We start from the raw sequence: 18,139 nt of genomic DNA, 5'->3' as shown, positions 1-18,139 counted from the left end.
GGCAGTTCAGCCATGTTTTCCTTGTGCTGATTTTTGTGGTTTTGTTTGAAGAGAAGGTATTTATTTGGCAAGGCGCATCCTTAAGTAAAGGCTCCATGCAAAATTGCTAGGCTGCGCAAGTCCCAGTATGCGTGCCCCAATATGCCCTCACATAGTGACTTGGCAATTTAAAATGGCATTTTTTTTTTGCAGGGCCGTATTGACTTATGTGTATTTTGTAGGTAGAAATGGATTTTGCTTTTCAAAATTTGATACCGAAGCTTGTTTGCTGGTAAAAGAAGCAGAGAGTCAGGTTCCTCAACTGGTGTTCACATTCAGCACTGGTGGTGGGGAAGCCATTTTTTTTATCCTCTTTTTGAGCAAGTGGAAGTGCTTATTTTAAATGTTTGATTTTGAATCAGTATGTAGCCCTATGCTTGGTTGAAGGGTATTTATTTCATTGTTGCACAGTTTATTTGCCTTATTTTATACAAGTAGGGCAAAGTTTAAAGAGATTGCCTCTCTCGCTGTATGTAAACTTGCATGTCATTGATGTACCGGTTATGCTTGCATAGTGAGCACACAAGTATTGGCGTTGATTTCTGAAAAAAAAAAAAAAAACTATTTTTTGTGTGTGTATCCAGCATAGAATATGAAACTTGCCTACTATTTTCTTTGAAGATTTGCCGAAGTTGCAGTGAAGACAAAGTGCGAGTTTTCTTCAGGGCGTCTAGGACGCGATTGTTGTCTGTGTGCTCTGTAGGCTCAGATAGTATTCTAGCAGAGCTAAGCCACCAACTGTCCCCACATGCTAATTCTAAAATACCCGAGTAATCATCAGCAGCATGAATGTCTCAGTACAGCCGGGCGCGCACATTATGCTTGCAAAAGGAAGTACATGCTGTAAGAATGTATGATATGACGACAGACTGGGGAGCCTCACGCCAGTGGTGTACACATGCGCAGCAGCGTGTGTTTGAAGATGTAAATTAAAGTATCAATGTTGGCGAACTTCCGTGTCCTTTCTATTCTCACTCTTGTAATGCAAGCCCCTTGGCTTATTGGTCTGGCAGTATACCGCAGATCCTCTTCGGGCCTTTGCTTGAGTAAGTATGCATTCTATAACTTTCTACTGTCGCGAGGAAAAATTTTAAATTGGCGACATGTACAGTTAGATACCTAGTGAATGCCTGGGCTCAAATAGTCACCGACCACGCTCTTGAAGTAACAAGTAGTGGTGTTCAAATATGGCAATTTTCTAATCAAATTGAATAAGAATACTATGGACCACAATTTCAGAAATGCAACCAGACTTGTATTTTTTTCATTTGAGCTCCGTTAATATTTCAACAAATTTTTTGAATCTCTGTGGAAGATTTAAAAGTAGTGTCATTTGTAAGATTGTTTGCAAAAAAAAACAAAGGGCATGACAACTACATAGCAAAGTAACCCTACAGTTACACCAACGGGGCCCTCAGATAATCTACATTGCAAGCCGTCCTTAAATGCCAATTTTTTAAGCAAGAATAGTGACTAAATACTTGTACGATCCACATATCTTTTCCCAAAATTTACCCAGGATTGTAAAACTTGATGCAGCAATTTAAAATTGCATAAATGGGCTCTTTAAGTGCCGTACATAATTGGCCAGCAGTTAAATATTTCATTTTCTTGCAATATGTGCAGTGAGTACAGGGCTTTTTTGCAATGTGCTACTTGCCACTCTTGTCAGGTGTACACCAGCTTGCATCTTTGCACTTACACTTGAAGGGGACAGACATGGGTCCCGGATAAACACACTTCTGTTATTGACTCTAGACACGTGAAATTTTCAGGAAATATTCAACCTTGCGTGCTGATTAGAAATATGAAGTTAGTTCTTTTGTAGTCAATCCAAAAAAGTTTCCACTATTTATGTGTTATAAATTTGGGATTTGACTTGGAAAAAAATGCACTGCACCAAGAGAGCTAAAATTAAGGAGGTATCTTCCTGAATGTTCAAAGAGTGCGCATTCTAATGTTTATATCTGTATTTTAGCTAAAGTTATGAAATTCTAGAGTTGAAACTTTGCAAATGTGAATTTTTATTGACGATTTCTACAGGATTTCAAAATGTTGCAGTGTCGTAAAACACTATATTATAGCTTTTGTGCACTCTGACTCTCTAGCATTCAGGCAAAAAAGAAATCAAAAAGATTGAATGACTGATAGTGCCACAGTGCAGCTCCCAAAATTTTTGACTAGGAAAAATTATTCTTTGAGAAAAGTGCAGAAAGTGTGCAAAAATGGCATTTTATGCTACAAAACCAGGTAGTTTCTGAAGCAGCATTGAAGGCTCATTTCGGCAGGAGCGCAAGCTGCAGACATGCTCTTTCAAACAAGACCGAAGTGGCCTGGCTATGATACTGTTTTGGAATGGCAAATGACACAAAATGGGCCATGTCGGCATCATGGGCAAAACTGAACATTTCGTTGCACAAATACAGTGTTTTCTTCCTCAACGACATGTCATTTTGAGCTAGTTTTTTGCCAACAGGCATACCCTGGTAAGGGGATTAGAAAAATAATAAAAATGAAAACTCTATTTTTTAGTGTATGTTTTGTTGCCAGGACCTATGTTCCCACTAAATAGCGGTGCACAGTGACTTACAGTACACTTAACAGCCACTAAACCTTGCGGTCTATTTTCATGTGTTTAGTGGAAGGATGTAGTTAATATCCACTATGTGCTTGGATATGCGCAAGAGCGTCGTTCGCATTCATGTCATGTTCAGTGTGTGTTCTGGGTGATCATTTTGCACTGCATTTTACATACTCGTTACATGCATACACCATATATGGCATCTTCACAAAGGGGGGGGGGGGTTAGAGAAACTACTACATACTGTGTGAAAACTCTGGTAGGGTTCCTATGCGCCCTGCATAGGATACGCTGCTGCTTGTTACTGCGTGTATTCATGTTGCCTTTGTGCCTTGGCAACAGCCCATAAGTGCACAGAAATGGCCCGCCAACCGGGCTTCAAGGTGGAGTTGTGGATACTTGTGAACTGCAGTTGCGTAACTTGTCAGGTCACATGGCTGGCTTTCATGCCAACCCCTGCATCCAACACGGCACAGGGCCAGGAGCAAGGTCAGGATACAGCTATGAACTGGCAGGAGGTGAATTTTGCAAAGGTTGATTTCTATCTCCTCTGTGAAGGCTCTGTGAAGGAGGCAGGGAGGTAGGAAAAGGGAGCTGGGTGCGAAGATTTGCTGCGCAATTAATTATCCTACACAACGTATATTCTCATGCAATGTTTATGCACCGCACAGCTCGCAACTCTAATGTCATGCAATATATGCAATATTTATGGACCGCTCCTCCCATAAGCTATGCCAAAATCACTATAATCTGTTTCATACATCAGGTGCAATGCTGTGGAGGCTAGAGAAACTTGTATTGCGACAGCAATTATATGGACACTCCAAGCGAATTTTGCCCGTCGCCGTGATGTGCCGTATATATTTAGGTATATGTATGCTATATGACATACGGTATATGCGGGTTAATATTCAGCTATTGCCACACCATTCTATCACTAAAGTTGCTCATACCAGGTCTTACATTCTTGACAAAATTATTCCTCAGAATTTTGAAAATGGCAGCCCACAAATGTCACAAAACAAAACACTGACAGTGCATGCCTTTTATCTAAAATCTTCCGACCTAAATATTAAAATTGAGAAACAACGGAGCTAAAACCTGTAAATTATGTAATTTTATTGGTGCGGCTGTGCACTACCTTCGGGATCGTCCCCGGAAAAAGGTTTGAAACATACCCGATACGGAAAAGTGGTGGTAAAGTCTAAGGGAGACGTTCGCTTTAATTAATAAACATAAATGAACTTATCTGATAGCAGGATTCAAAAAGTACCCCTAGCACAACAGCTCGTTTTTACTTAGCTTATGCTTACTTCAATTCATACTGCCACTACAGTTACAAGTCTTACACTTAGGGTATTACTCTAACATGTTGCCATCGCATTCAATGCGTTGTCATTATGGCGAAACTGTGATATTTTTTTACAGTGAAGCTCTAGCCCCCGTATGCGTTCCCAGGGGGCTTAGGGGGGGGTACCCTGGGCGGACACAGCACGTGGACAGGAATGGGGACTGGTAAGGGAGAGGGGGAAAGTGTGGCGACGGCGCCTGTGCACGTGGCCCGAGCTTTTGTGGTTAGATCATAGAATAAAGCACAAAAGTCATGCACGTCGGAGGTGCCCACAAAACACGGAAGCAGCTATTTGATGTCGAAAGGATAATTCACAAGTGTAGTAGCCGTCTTCCAAGACATTTTGTAGCCGTCGACGTCTAAATGTAGTTCAGTAAGCCGTGCTAACATTACGCTAAAAGTTGGCTAACGGACATCTTGACAAGAACAACACACATTCTCAAATTTTTGCGGCAGTGGCTACACATGGTTTGTTCAGTTACAATTTACTTTAAACGAGACAATGGACAGCAGAAAAAATAAATAAAATGTTCATATTGTCGGGTAGGGCGATGCACAGCCCGATTGGTCAACTACTAGTGCATTTTGCTTAGACCAATCAATTGAATGCCATCGGTCACAATTACTTTGTACATAAAACAAGATCTGCATTGTATGCCGATGTCACCTCTGCATGAAACACATCACTGTCGACAAAACTTTACTCTGCTGGGTCTCTCCTGCAAACTGAAAGTTTCCAGCAGGGAAACATTTTTGTCAGTGATGCTGCGGTTCAGGCTGATATGACATCCTGTTATCAGTTAGAGCTAGTATGAAGTTACAGCATTACACAACTATACGAAACAGAATGCTGTGCTACAATGAATTCTTAAAAAGAAAACGATTCACAGCTGGAAAAGCACTCGGCGCACCACTATCCGGCAATACCAATATTTTCTTCCGATGTCGGTGCCTCATTTGAAAGTAAATTGCAACTTTCTTTGTGGGTGTCCCTTGTTAAGTATTGCCATATGCTTGCAGAAGAAAGGGAACCAAGGGGCCCCGACTTATTAATCATAAGAAGCCAACAAACAATGACACCCAGGACAACATAGGGGAAATTACTTGTACTTACCGATTGAAAATAAAGAAATGATAAATTTATTATTTCTTCATTTTCAATCAGTAAGTACAAGTAATTTCCCCTATGTTGTCCTTGTATCATTGTTTGTTGGCGTCTTACAATATCATGTGCTTGCAGAGCATCACGCAGAAATAATGGCCAGTTCTTAGTGAATCCCTTGCATATTGCATGTTACCAGAACTGAAAGGAAAATTAGAACATGCCGTTTTTTTTTGTTTTTTTTACACACACTGTACGATGAGCTTTTCATTAAATGAAGTGCAATGAATAGGACTGCAAGCCAAAATGCTGCAAGATATCTACTTTACACCATGTCACACAGTCAAACTTTATTACCCAATAAATGAGAAAAGATGCAGGAAGTGTAATTAACAAGAGTGACAAATAGCAGCAAAGTTGGCCATGCATAGATGTGCAAGATCATTGCTGTCGCAGCCAGAGCAGGCCAGTCTTTGTAGGAGAGCACTGGCTGCCCACAAATGCTTTCTGTCGCAGGTGACACGTGAAGGTTCTTGTAGACACAGGCAAGCAAAACCTGCACAGACGAGGGAAAAAAAAAAAAAAAAAGCGGAAAAGAAAATGAGAATGTGCAAATTGGAACTTCAATTAACAATATGTGCCAAGCAAGAATTTTACCTAGCATTAGAAATAAATTTAAGCCCTCCTTTGTCTTAATGTACTGGTTTCTTAAAGGGACACTAAAGAGAAACCTGAAGTCCAGCTTTAATGGTAGATTATCCTATCACGAACACAGACATATCATTCTTACTGCTAACAGAGGTTTAATAAGCGAGAAAATAGCGAAAAACTGAAGCATGGGTGTTGATGCCCCTTTGAATTTCCTGCACTACACATTCGTGACGTGGGAGATCACAAACGCAGCCCGGCCGCGATTGGTCGAGAGTTGTCGCTGTTAACGAAACGTGCAAAGTGCGGCGACGGCGAAAACCTGGCGTCATGTAGCTGGCGCTATAAAAACAGCACAGGTAATATTAGATTTACGACAAACTTTTGCAAAGCAGCTCTGCACGCTGCTGGAACCCGCAGCATCATGCCTGTTCTACACCCACATGTGACAACACAATCTCAGACACATGTGCCATCACACATCATTGGTCGATCCCCTCAGAGTAAGGTTAAATAATGGTCCGCACAACCTACCTGTGACGATTCATTCGGCAGGTACCAGCCAAGCACTGATGGTGCCAGAGCCAGCTGAAGTTCGTTCTTGTATGGAAGCCTCGGCGCATGTTTTATCAATCCAAGCAGCAAAGCATACATCCTGCAGCACACACAAGGATATGAAATTAGACTCCTTGCTGATCATGTACAGCAAATTCCTGTAAAGAAACTAAATCACACAGAAAACATTTTAGAATACAGAACTCGTCACATACAGGCTTGAACACATTTGTGCATTGGGGAAGCAAGGTGCAACGTACACCGTTGTAGCAAAATTTTACTCATATATGAAATACTGGTGAATCATGACACAAGAGAGTTAATTTGCGAGTTCTTGCATAGTATTGACCACCTTCATACGAGTTTAACAAGGCTTAGGAAAGAAGAAGTAAACTGTGTACATACACTGGTGCTGAGAAACAGAATAGTGGCAGCTGATTAGGGATCAGTGTAAAAAAATTTTTTTAATGCCCGTTTGCTAAATGCTAGGTACTTTACCGTGAAGTGCTCCCTGGTCTTAACACACATGCAATACACTGATGATCAGAGAGGGTAAGGTACATTGGCTTACACTGATCATAATGATGAGGTCCCGCCATCCAGCTAGCGCCAAGACACCAATATGTCCCGCCGTCTAAACAGTGAAAAGAACAAAATAAGAGCATCAGGTCAGTTGAAAGCCAGATATGCAGTTACAAATAAGGTGAACCACAGTTATTCATTAATAAACGATAAGCAGTCCCGATTGCACTCCTAGATGAAGCATGTACTAGGCTACAAGTTTTGCAGCTTAGTCAGAATAAAAAACCAGTGCAACTTTGCATCAGCAGCCGATTGCATTTGACAACGCATAAAACAAGTAAGCATGGCGCTTGGAACGCTACAAGCTGTATAGTGACACGTGCGCGTGCGCAATGCTACAGTGTAACGTACCCATGCAAGAACAAAAGGACACGAGATAGGGCGAGTACAGACTGGCTCACGATTATGAGCAGCGTGTCCTCGCTGAATGCACTCCCTTCGGTTGTTTCATGCTACGTTAACCACAAAGACTATAAACAAGCAGAACCCGCATATAAAAAATAAAGCTGACAAAAAAAAAAAACCAACAAGACAGTAGAGCCCAACCATCAATAATTGTCGCGGTTATCACGTAAAGAAATTCGGACATTGTTGACGAAACACAAAGTGCAAAGTATTTCACTTCTCCTACCCAACGTGCGACGTACAACGGCGCATCGAGAACGGAGGTGGCGAACGCAGATCCCGCCATTGTGGTAGTAAGCCGTCGGCGAAAAAACGCAATACAGCCGATGTCACAAACATAACATAGTGAGAAACTCTATGGTCACAAAGCACTGATGCAAAACTGTTATATCGGCATGGCGGCCGAACAACTGACGATGTCACAGAAGCACGGAAACAGAAGAAAACTGGGAAAAGGTACCGAGACGGAATTCGTCAAGGTGTCAACTCTTTATATAGGTGGGCGTAGTTGCAAACAGCGCCCCCTGGGTGCGGATTATGTGTGTTTCTAAACCGAAACCGCTACATCACACAAAACACATGGCAAACAGCGTCGGCACAGCTAGATGACTCCAGTTGATATCACATAAATGTATAGACCAGCTTAGAACAGCACACAACTATCCCAATGTACGAACCCACGAACGAGACATTGCTTGCGTACGCCAACGACTGTTTTCCTTCCTCCATGGTTTTTTCATGGATGCAAGTATCTTTGCGTGGCTGGCTGCCAGGCTGTCGTATTCAGAACGGAGCCAATCTCGACTCCTCGAGCCATATCGAGCATCTTTTTTCTGGCTTGCAGGTACCGACATAGAATAACCGCACACAACCGCTGTCAAGACTGAAAACGCTGGCGATGTGACGGAACGGCTAAACGCCGTTGTCGACACTGTTAGGGGAGATCTAGGCGGTCAAGAGCCCAGAAAGAGTCGGCGGCACAGGAGGCAGAGGCCGGCAGGGCTGCGCGCATGGGCCGTGATGGGAGAGCTGGCACGCACAGTCTAGGGTTCCTCGATGCCCGCCTCGCCCACCGCTCCCCAACCAACTTTAGAGAAGGGAAACTGTAGCTTCCACAGTGGTACGAAAATAAGAAGCGGCAGCGCATGGAACTTACTTAGGCATAAGACAGGTGGCGCTGCTCAAACAGGAAGCGGAAATGCAGTTTTTTTTGGAGCAAAATTCAATATGGCCGCTTTTGACCGGTCGCGTACGCTGGTACGCGCCGAGCTCGCCCGGTTGGCGTTGCGGCACGCCTCATTGCCTTGGCTGCCGCGTAGTTTTCGCGTTCTAATTGCCAGGAGACCAAAGAGCCTCTACTGACGCCCATAAAAAACAAGCCACAAGTGAGTGAACAGAACGTGCGGCTTTATTGGCAGAAGACAAGCAGTGCACCTTCTCGTACAAGAGCAGAAATAAAAATTGCATGTCGAGATGCGCTGGAATCATTAACGCGAGCTCGTAAACGGCTCACTTTCGTCGTCGCACATGGCGGCCTGGTAACGAGCGACGACCAGCAGTGCAAGCAGATTGGACAGTGTCCCACCTGTTTGCACCGACAGTCGCCGTTTAACATGAGCAACTTGCATTGCGAAGCAATCGGGTGACGCAGGCATCTGCTGCCGCAGCCAACACAACGACATGGACTACCCGGAAATTTAAAGTTACCTCCGTTCGAACCTGCACGTTTCTTTTTTTTTTTTTTTTGTTATTTCGGGGGCCGCGAATGTGTAGGTGCCCCTCTATCTTTCAATATGGACATGGTCGGTTTGCGGGCCTTTCAACTTCACACACATCGGACCATGTAAGCATGTATGCTGGTCAAGGATTGCCGCAAAAAACACACGAGACGAAGAAAGAGATAACACGAAGCTGTACTGACAACTATTTATTTAATGAAACAGCTGTAACGTTAATTAACATAAATTAACATTTATTTAATGTAAGCTGTAACGCTTTCGGGCAAAGCGGGGATATGTCTGAATAAAGAATAAAGAAACGAACGCCGAACTTATATAGATAAGACACACGTGTGCACCCGAAAAGCAACGAGAAATCCAATAAAAACACAGAGCGACTTTCAACAGGGTTGCGATACAAATGCTAGGATAAACATTTGTAAACTGCCGAGGCACCTAACACGTGTGTATCACGTAGAAAAATAAAAAAGTTCCTTCTGGGTAACAGCAACTGACTGAAAACTAACGCAATCACCATCCTTAAAGTGTCGCATGGCTATTGCCTCTACAACCTCTCTTTTCACTTGGCCATTTTTTCTGCCGATAATCTGCTGTTACTCAGAAAGAACTTTTGTTTCTTTCCACGTGATACACACGTGTTAAGTGCCTCACTAGTCTATCAGCGTGTATCTTAGCATTTGTATCGCACCCCTCTTGAAGGTAGCTCTGTGTTATTATTGGTTTTCTCGTTGCTTTTTGGGTGCACACATGTGTCTGATCTATATAAGCTTGGCGTTCGCTTCATTAAATAAACAGTTGTCAGTACCGTTTCGTGTTGTCTATTTCTTTGTCTCGTGTGTTATTTGCGGTAACTTCCCAAATCATGAATCACCAACTGGCCTACATCTATACTCTTCTAAATGATGGTCACGCCAAATCGTGGCCGAGGAAGGCCACATGCATAATTTACCCATGGGTGCAGCAGGAAAGGACAGAACGGGGAGCACCAATCACAAAGCATGTAAATTGGAAGTCTATGTCATTGTGCGGACTGCAGGAGCGAATGCTTACCACGAGAGACTGCTTCCCAATGAAGCTGACCAGGCCGCCACGTCCGAGAAACGTAACACGGCAACCATAACCAAGTCAGATAACAGTGAAATGAGACTGCAATCAATGACCGCATAAGGTCCACACAATACATTATACATTGGTGAAGATCCATATGGCAACAGTGAGCATTCACGTACATGGGTCACTTACGGCACATTCAGCTGTCCAACTACAGGCTTGCCTCCAACACACATGGTGGTCTGGTAATGAGCGACAACAAGCAGCGCGAACAGATTGGGCGGCGTGTCCCACCTATTTGCACCGACAGTCACCATTGAATATTAGCAACTTGCATTGCGAAGCAATCAGGTGGTGCAGGCATCTACTGCCCCAGTCAACACAGCAACATGGACTACCCAGCATTTTAGCATTAACTCCTTTCCAGCCTGCACATTTCTTTTCTTTGGAGGGCCGCTAATGTATGGCTCACACTTGGTGCCCCAATTTGTCTCACTATAGACAAGTCGGTTTCGTGGGCATCACCTTCGGCAGCCACTTTTGCGGGCCATTCCACCTAGGTGGCTATCAACTTCATACACCTCAGATCATGTAAGCACGTATGCTGGTCTATGTTCATGCCAAATTGCAGCTGACGAAGGCCGCAAGCAAAATTTGCACATGGCTACAGCAGGAAAGGACAGAACGGGGAGCACCAATCACGGTGCGTGTAAATTGGGAGTCTATGTTGCTGTGCAGACTGCAGGAGCAGGTGCTTACCTGGAGAGACTGCTTCCCAATGCAACTTACCAGGTCCCCACATTCGAGAAACGTAACACGGCGACCATGACCAAGTGGGACAGCAGGGAAACCAGACTCTGTAATCAATCACTTCAGTGTAGCACAAGGTACACTGAAGGTTATCGAACAAGGCAAGGCTACACCCAGGCAAGGCTAGACAAGCAGGGCTACACCCAGGCTATTGAGCAAGAAGAGCAATGCTGAATGAGACTAGGAATTAAATATGGCAATCAGAAAGCTTGTGTTCATGAAAGAAGCCACTCGGCTCTGCAAGCACTGAAAGCCAAAAACATTAAGAAAAGTCAAATGCTACATAGCACACGGTGCAACGGTTAATGCAAGACGCATGTCGATGCTGCATCGGCTATTTCTGGAGAGGAATTGCACATGGCAGCAGACACTAAGAAATATTACTACAGATATGGTATGCTACTAGACAGTGAATGCTATTATGTATGAGCACAGAATCGGTTGACCTTCATGTTTGGATGAGGAAGAAGAATTATCCCTAGCAAGAGTGGGGAATGAAAAAGCTTGCATTTATAGAAAAAAATGTATACTCGGCACAAATGGAATTTGACATGACCAGGAAGCTGATTAAGGAAGGGCAAACTGATGGAACTCTTTTGGCCAGCGTCGTCCGTGCTTGTTCAATGGTTGCAGGTGCATCTCAACATGAAGAATTTCTAGAAAGTCTTTGTTGGGGTACCTGGATGACTCGGCCAATATCCGTGCTGGTGGAATGATGGCTGAGGCTCTTTTCAGTCTTGACACAATTCTCCGTAGACTTGATATCTCATCCAAATACTTCTGCATACGCTTCTTTGTTTGTGGTGTAAAATCCTTGTAAATTCGGCTCCAGCCCCTTCCTGTCAGGGTAGATGGGGGCTCCTGTGATGAGGTCCATGGTGTGCTTGGTGCAGATTCTGTTGGGGCAGAACAGTAACACATGAGATACAGCACAGATTAGCCAAACTCATGTAGGGCTTTCTTTTATGTTTGAACCAATTATGCTGAACTGTAAATGTGGAAAGACATTCATATCATCTGCTACAAACAAATGACACGTATCTCAAGACTAGTGAGCCAATACAGTATATATCAAGCATATTTATTTCTGAACTTGGTGTTGTTTACCTTGTAGTAACAGCCAAAGTCCACAAAATGGCCTTGTTGTAGCAGGAAGTAGCTTGTCTTTGGTGTATGGAGTGCTGCTTTACACTGGTGCCATCCTCTTTACTACTGCATGTCTAGAACAGAAATTTTGATTACATCAGAAATTGAAAAAGCACAGTTTTGCAATATGAAATGCAAGAAGGTGTGACATATATATTGTAATGGTTTTAGACTGCAGAACACATGGAACTGTACACTTTCTTTTAGGGTGCTTAAGCAACATGTTAATTAAATGAATATTGCTACCTGCCTAACTACAATGCGTGTCAACAGCTTAAGTATTATTAGGATCACAAATGAGAGCATTTGTGCACTCATTTATACACCAGAAGTTATCACGCTGCTGGTTCCACAAGCAAATGTACGACACGTGAAGCTATTAGAACTGCTGCATTCCTTTTCCGCACGCACGTGATGCACCCCTTTATTACTGCAAAAATAAATGCCCCAAGGTAAATGAAACGGAACAGCAAGAACACTTGGAACCAACAAGTACGAAATATGGGTAAATTATCATGCGTGCAACTCTTTAATGCATTAAATTCAGTACTTTCACTTCAATTTACCAAAGGGTTATCCGGCTTTGTGGACGAAAGCAGTTGCCGGCGGAATCGAATATATATATATATTGATAAGGCTACTCAGTCGCCTATGGCCACGGTTACAACGAGATGAAAAATGTGACGGGCGTTCCGATAGCGCTGTCTTTTTTTTCGTCATTGTATTTGCATAACGATGGCCGCGCAACTAAACATTTCGGAAACAGCAACGGAGGGTCCTGACTGCCCATATGTAATGCATGATCTAGTTCGTTAACTTGTCTCCGCCTGTAAGTTAACGAGACGAATATTACATAACGATTCAAGAAGCAGCGATGTTAAACGACTTACCGGTATTGCCGTCCTTAGTCGCAGCAGAATCCGGCTCCCGTTTCGATGCAGACTTGTTCCGCATGGCTCACGACCGATACCTAGCTTTCGGGCTTACATTTCTCGCAAACCCGTCACTTCACCCCAAGTTAAATAACGCGAGGTGTCGAAGCGCGATAAACTGGTTTTAGCACAAAATAAGCAACCAGCATAAGTGTACGAACCAATGAATCCGTGCTTGCTGTGTTCGCGAAAAATACCGGTAAAAATTTTAAATCCAGGCCAGAGGTCACGTGGGAGATCGGTGATGATGAACGTTATTTTGCGTTTATAATGGCAAAAAAGAAACAATTGGTACTCAACAGTACAATCTCTAATTAAGAATAATAATTTTGTACTCTTTGTCAAGTAATAAAAATGCTTCAATGAGCGCGGGAGAAAGTTAGTAGGTTAAAATTGCGCTTATTACGGCGCCTCTAGCGGGAGCTACTGAACTCACTTAGGCATATTTTCGAGAGGATGTACTATGCTTGTTTTATTAGCAGCGATTTTTTCGCCCTCTGTGGCCAGGTGACAACTCTTTATATAGGTGGGATGGATGGATGGATGGATGAATGGATGAGGCTGAACCCTTTAAATCGGGCGGTGGCATACGCCACCTAGCCATGACTATTAACATATTTTGTACTTTGTTGTGGGTGAAATTTCACCCCTGCCTTGATTTTATCCACCAATCAGATAACCTCTGTTTGGTTATTTCTACCCGCTTAAAGTCTATTTTGCCTTCACTGTCCCTAAACCCCAATGCTTTGAAAAAATCAGCCCCGTTGCTTTGCACTGTACGGTTAAGCCCCTTACAGAAAAGTATGAGGTGTTCAGCCGTTTCCTCTTCTTCTCCACACGCACAGCACAACGTGTCTATACCTTGGTACTTGACTCGGTACATCTTAGTCCGCAATACTCCCGTCCTGGCTTCAAACAACAAAGAGCTTCCCCTAGAATTATCGTAGATATTTTCTTTGGCAATTTCTTGCTTGAAAGTTCGGTATGTGCCCAGTGCTGATTTCGTCTGCATCCCTGTTTTCCACAGACCCCTCTCTGTTTCCTTAACCTTTTTCTTAACCGCTGTTTCCTGGTTTGCACCCCTCCTGCAGTCCAAATATTTGATTGACAGTTTTCTGGTCAGCTTCCTCCATTTTGTATCAACATTCCTCATGTACAAATAACTGAAAACTCTCCTTGCCCACCGCTTTTCTGCCATCTCTCTCAATCGCTCCTCAAATTCTATCTTGCTGCTGGCTTCCCTGCCCTCGAATGACGTCCATCCCATGTCACCCTGTACCCCCTGATTTAGTGTATTTCCGTGTGCTCCCAGAGCCAGTCTACCTACCCCTCGCTGCTTAACTTCCAACCTTGTTCGAACCTCTGATCTCATGCACAGGACCGCATTGCCGAAAGTCAAACTAGGGACCATCACCCCTTTCCAAATCCCTCTCACCACTTCGTACCTATTGTAATTCCACAGTGCCCTATTTTTCATCACAGCTGCATTTCTGCTACCTTTAGCCGTCACATATTTTTCATGTTCCGTTAGGTACTCAGCCCCATTGTTTATCCACACTCCAAGATATTTGTACTTATCCACCACCTCCAGCGTAACCTCCTGTATCCTATGCTCGCTGCCCTGATTATCATTAAAAGTCATGACTGCCGATTTTTCTTTACTAAACTTCAAACCTAAGCTATCTCCCTCTTTACCACAGATGTCCATTAATCTCTGCAAGTCTTCCTTGCTGTCAGCCATAAGTACAATGTCATCTGCATACATCAGTCCTGGTAATGACTGTTTAATCCATTCTCCCTGCTTGAAATAGGAAAGGTTGAAGCCAAGTCCGCTCCTCTCTAATTTTTTCTCTAATCCTTGTAAATACAGCATGAACAACAGAGGTGACAGAGGGCACCCCTGCCTAAGCCCCTGCTGTATCTCTATAGGACCAGATACCTTGTTTTCCCATTTTATAAGCACCCTGTTACTTTTATAGATATCTTTTAAAAGATTTCTTACTCCATCTTCCACCTCTAGAGTGCCCAGTATGTCCCACAAATCATTTTGGATTACACTGTCATAGGCTCCCTTGATATCCAGAACGCAAGCCATAGGGGCCTGTGTTCCTTTTCTGCTATTTCAATACACTGTGTCAATGAGAACAGATTATCTTCTAACCTTCTTTGTTTTCGGAACCCATTTTGTAGTTCCCCCAGCACCTCCTCGCTCTCCACCCATGCCTACAGTCTGTCCTTTATAATCTGCATCACCACCCTGTAAACCACTGACGTCACTGTTATGGGACGGTAGTTGTTTATGTCGGCTTTGTCCCCCTTTCCCTTAATTAATATCATGCTCATCCTGCTCAGTCTCCACCCGTCAGGGGCTTTACCGTCCATTATCATTTTGCTCACTGCCTCTCTTAATGCTTTCTTAGATTTTGGGCCCAATGTCTTTATCAACATAATTGGGATGCCATCAGGACCTGTCGACGTGCTACTAGGAACCCTCTTCTCTGCCCTTCCACTCGCTTTGTGCCAGTGGAGCGTACTGCACTGACTAGTCCATCCTCACCTGATTGAGCACATGCTATGTTTCGTTCTTTAAATTTTTCTGTCATCATTGTTCTTATATGTTCCATTGCCTCATCTCCCTCTAGTCGAACACCTTAGCTCTAACTATAAACCTCTGCTCTAGGCTAGTCTTATTACTCAAGGAGTTGAGATGTTTCCAAAATTTCTTCGCTGCTTTTCTATCCTTTTTGTTTACTTCTGACAACCATTGGCTCCCCTTTCTTCCGATCTTCTCATTGATCAAATTGGATGCTACATCAGCTTCTGGTTCACCCCTCTGCTAGCTTTGAATATCTGTGTTCCCTGGATGCTTCCTGGCGTTTCTCTATGGCCTTCTTAACCTCCTCATCCCACCAGCTCTTGGGTTTACGTCTTCTGTTCCCTTTTGTCCTGACTCGTACCTTAGTAAGCTCTAGCTCAAATAGTCCTGTTAAATTTGCATATGTCCATTCTGTTTTTGTATCCACTGAAATTACTTCCTCAATTTGCTGGGTTGCTATTTCAAGCTGCTTTTCCGAGTAAAATATCCCACCTGGTTGTTCATCTTGCCTCCTACCTACTTTCATTTCCCTTCTAAAACTCACCTTAATACGTTTGTGATCACTACCTAGACTTCTGGAGCCATATTCATCTATGCTCATTACATTTAGCCTATCGTGCATCCTATGTGACATTAGTGCATAATCTATCGTCGACTGCAGGCTCCCTACCTCCCATGTTATGTGCCCTTCACACTTCTCAGTACTGTTGCATACAACTAAGTCATGCATTTCACACATATCCAGCATCATGTTGCCTGTTGAGTCTGTGTACCCGTCCATGTCTTCTATGTGTGCGTTCATATCTCCTAGTATAATAATCTCGCACCCTTCTCCTAGCTCATTAATGTCACTTGATATGCATTCCAGCATTTTTTTGTTTTCCTCTTTGGCATTTGCTCCTGTCCACAGGTATACAAAGCCAAGGAGTGTCTGCTGGAGTGGGCGTAGATGCAAACAGCGCCCACTGGGTGCCGAATATGTGTGTTTCTAAACCGAAACCGCTACATCACACAAAACACATGGCAAACAGCGTCGGCACAGCTAGATGACTCCAGTTGATATCACATAAATGTATAGACCAGCTTAGAACAGCACACAACTATCCCAATGTACGAACCCACGAACGAGACATTGCTTGCGTACGCCAACGACTGTTTTTTCCTTCCTTCATGGTTTTTTCATGGATGCAAGTATCTTTGCGTGGCTGGCTGCCAGGCTGTCGTACTCAGAACGGAGCCAATCTCGACTCCTCGAGCCATATCGAGCATCTTTTTTCTGGCTTGCATCTTCTAGTTGTGTGGTAGGACAAGTTTAATCTGCCTGCAAGGGAAAAATTTAATAAAAAATAAATAAAATAAAAATTAAAAGAAAGCTGGAATTTCTGGTGCAATCCCTGTGTGCATTGTGGGATCAACCTTTTGTGTATACCTGCTTGTAGTTCTTATTAGCCAGGATTTGCTCTTAAGTGCAAGTCATAAGTTAAAGGTATGCTCATCAGCTGTAAAATTCTGCTTGTCTGTGTGACATGTAACAGTACTAGAGACATGTACAGTAACTATGTGACAGTGGCCATAGAAACTTGAAGTTTGTTTGCCCAAGCTAAATCTGAAAGACATACCAAGAAATCTAGTTCAGTGAAGTTTGTGTGGACATCAGGAAAAAAATGTATCGCAATACGTTGCTAACTTACTTGTCATTGTCTAGATTGACATTGTATTCCGGGGGAGGGAAGCATTGCGAGTACACCAGCAAGGGCAGCAGAAAAACGGAGAAGGCTGCATGGCTTATCTCTGAGAGCAATTTGAGGATCTCAAAATTGTGAAGAAAGTACTGCATTTAAATTACTGTAAAAAAAAGTATTACAGATCCATTATTTCTGAAATATGCAACAAAATTTACACTGTTGGTGTTCAGATCTATTTCTTAATTTTGTTTTGTTTGTGTTGGTGCAGTTGCTAGGCAAGCACATATGTATGTTTGACTGTTAGTCTTTTGTGTGTTCAGCCATAGTAGACTTTTACCTTGCGAAATGGTGTTGATATTTTGAAGCATTATTGGCTCTTGGTGAATGGTTTTGAGTGAAAGTATGGTAATTAGTGTGTGATTACTGCTAACTGCATCTGCCACACTTGTGCTCGTGTAAACCACTATCTAAAAATGTAGGCTGTTCTGCAGCATTGTCTATAGTACTTGCGTCAACAGCAAATAGTTACTGCATACTATCTCATTAATTAGCAGACATTAGTGAAGGGTTGTAACTGCGGGGGGAAAAAATGAAGGAAAAAAAATACAAATTTGGTGGCCTGGCACGTAGTACTATGAAAAGCATGATGAACGAAATGAGCAAAGAGGCCTAGCTTGGTGAACTGGTTCTGTTACCCACTGTCGCCATGCTACTGCAGTTTTATTCCATACTTCTCCAGCAGTCCTGTGTCACTGTCAACTAGCCCGCAGTTTTGCCAATTTTAGTTTTTAATGTGAGCCTTATTTTTGCTCTTACATTCTCCCCCATGTAGTAAAGTTCTTGCTTGATTTATAAAGACATTATGCAGCTGTTGTATTAAAGCTTTATTCCTGCTTGATTACACCTGGTCTGCATGCA

The 18,139-nt window shown here is 43.1% G+C and overlaps 1 protein-coding gene across 1 annotated transcript in view; it reads right to left on the bottom strand.

Annotated features, from left to right (window-relative positions):
• LOC119436965 (uncharacterized) overlaps positions 1 to 18,139 on the bottom strand; it is a 31,335-nt gene that overhangs the window by 12,523 nt on the left and 673 nt on the right. The gene's annotated exons all lie outside the window — the stretch shown is intronic.

This window comes from Dermacentor silvarum, chromosome 1 (genome assembly GCF_013339745.2).
Source record: "Dermacentor silvarum isolate Dsil-2018 chromosome 1, BIME_Dsil_1.4, whole genome shotgun sequence".
In the NCBI taxonomy this organism is placed as follows: Eukaryota; Metazoa; Arthropoda; class Arachnida; order Ixodida; family Ixodidae; genus Dermacentor; species Dermacentor silvarum.
Note: the sequence above shows the minus strand (reverse complement) of the source record. Positions and strands in the feature narration are given on the sequence as shown.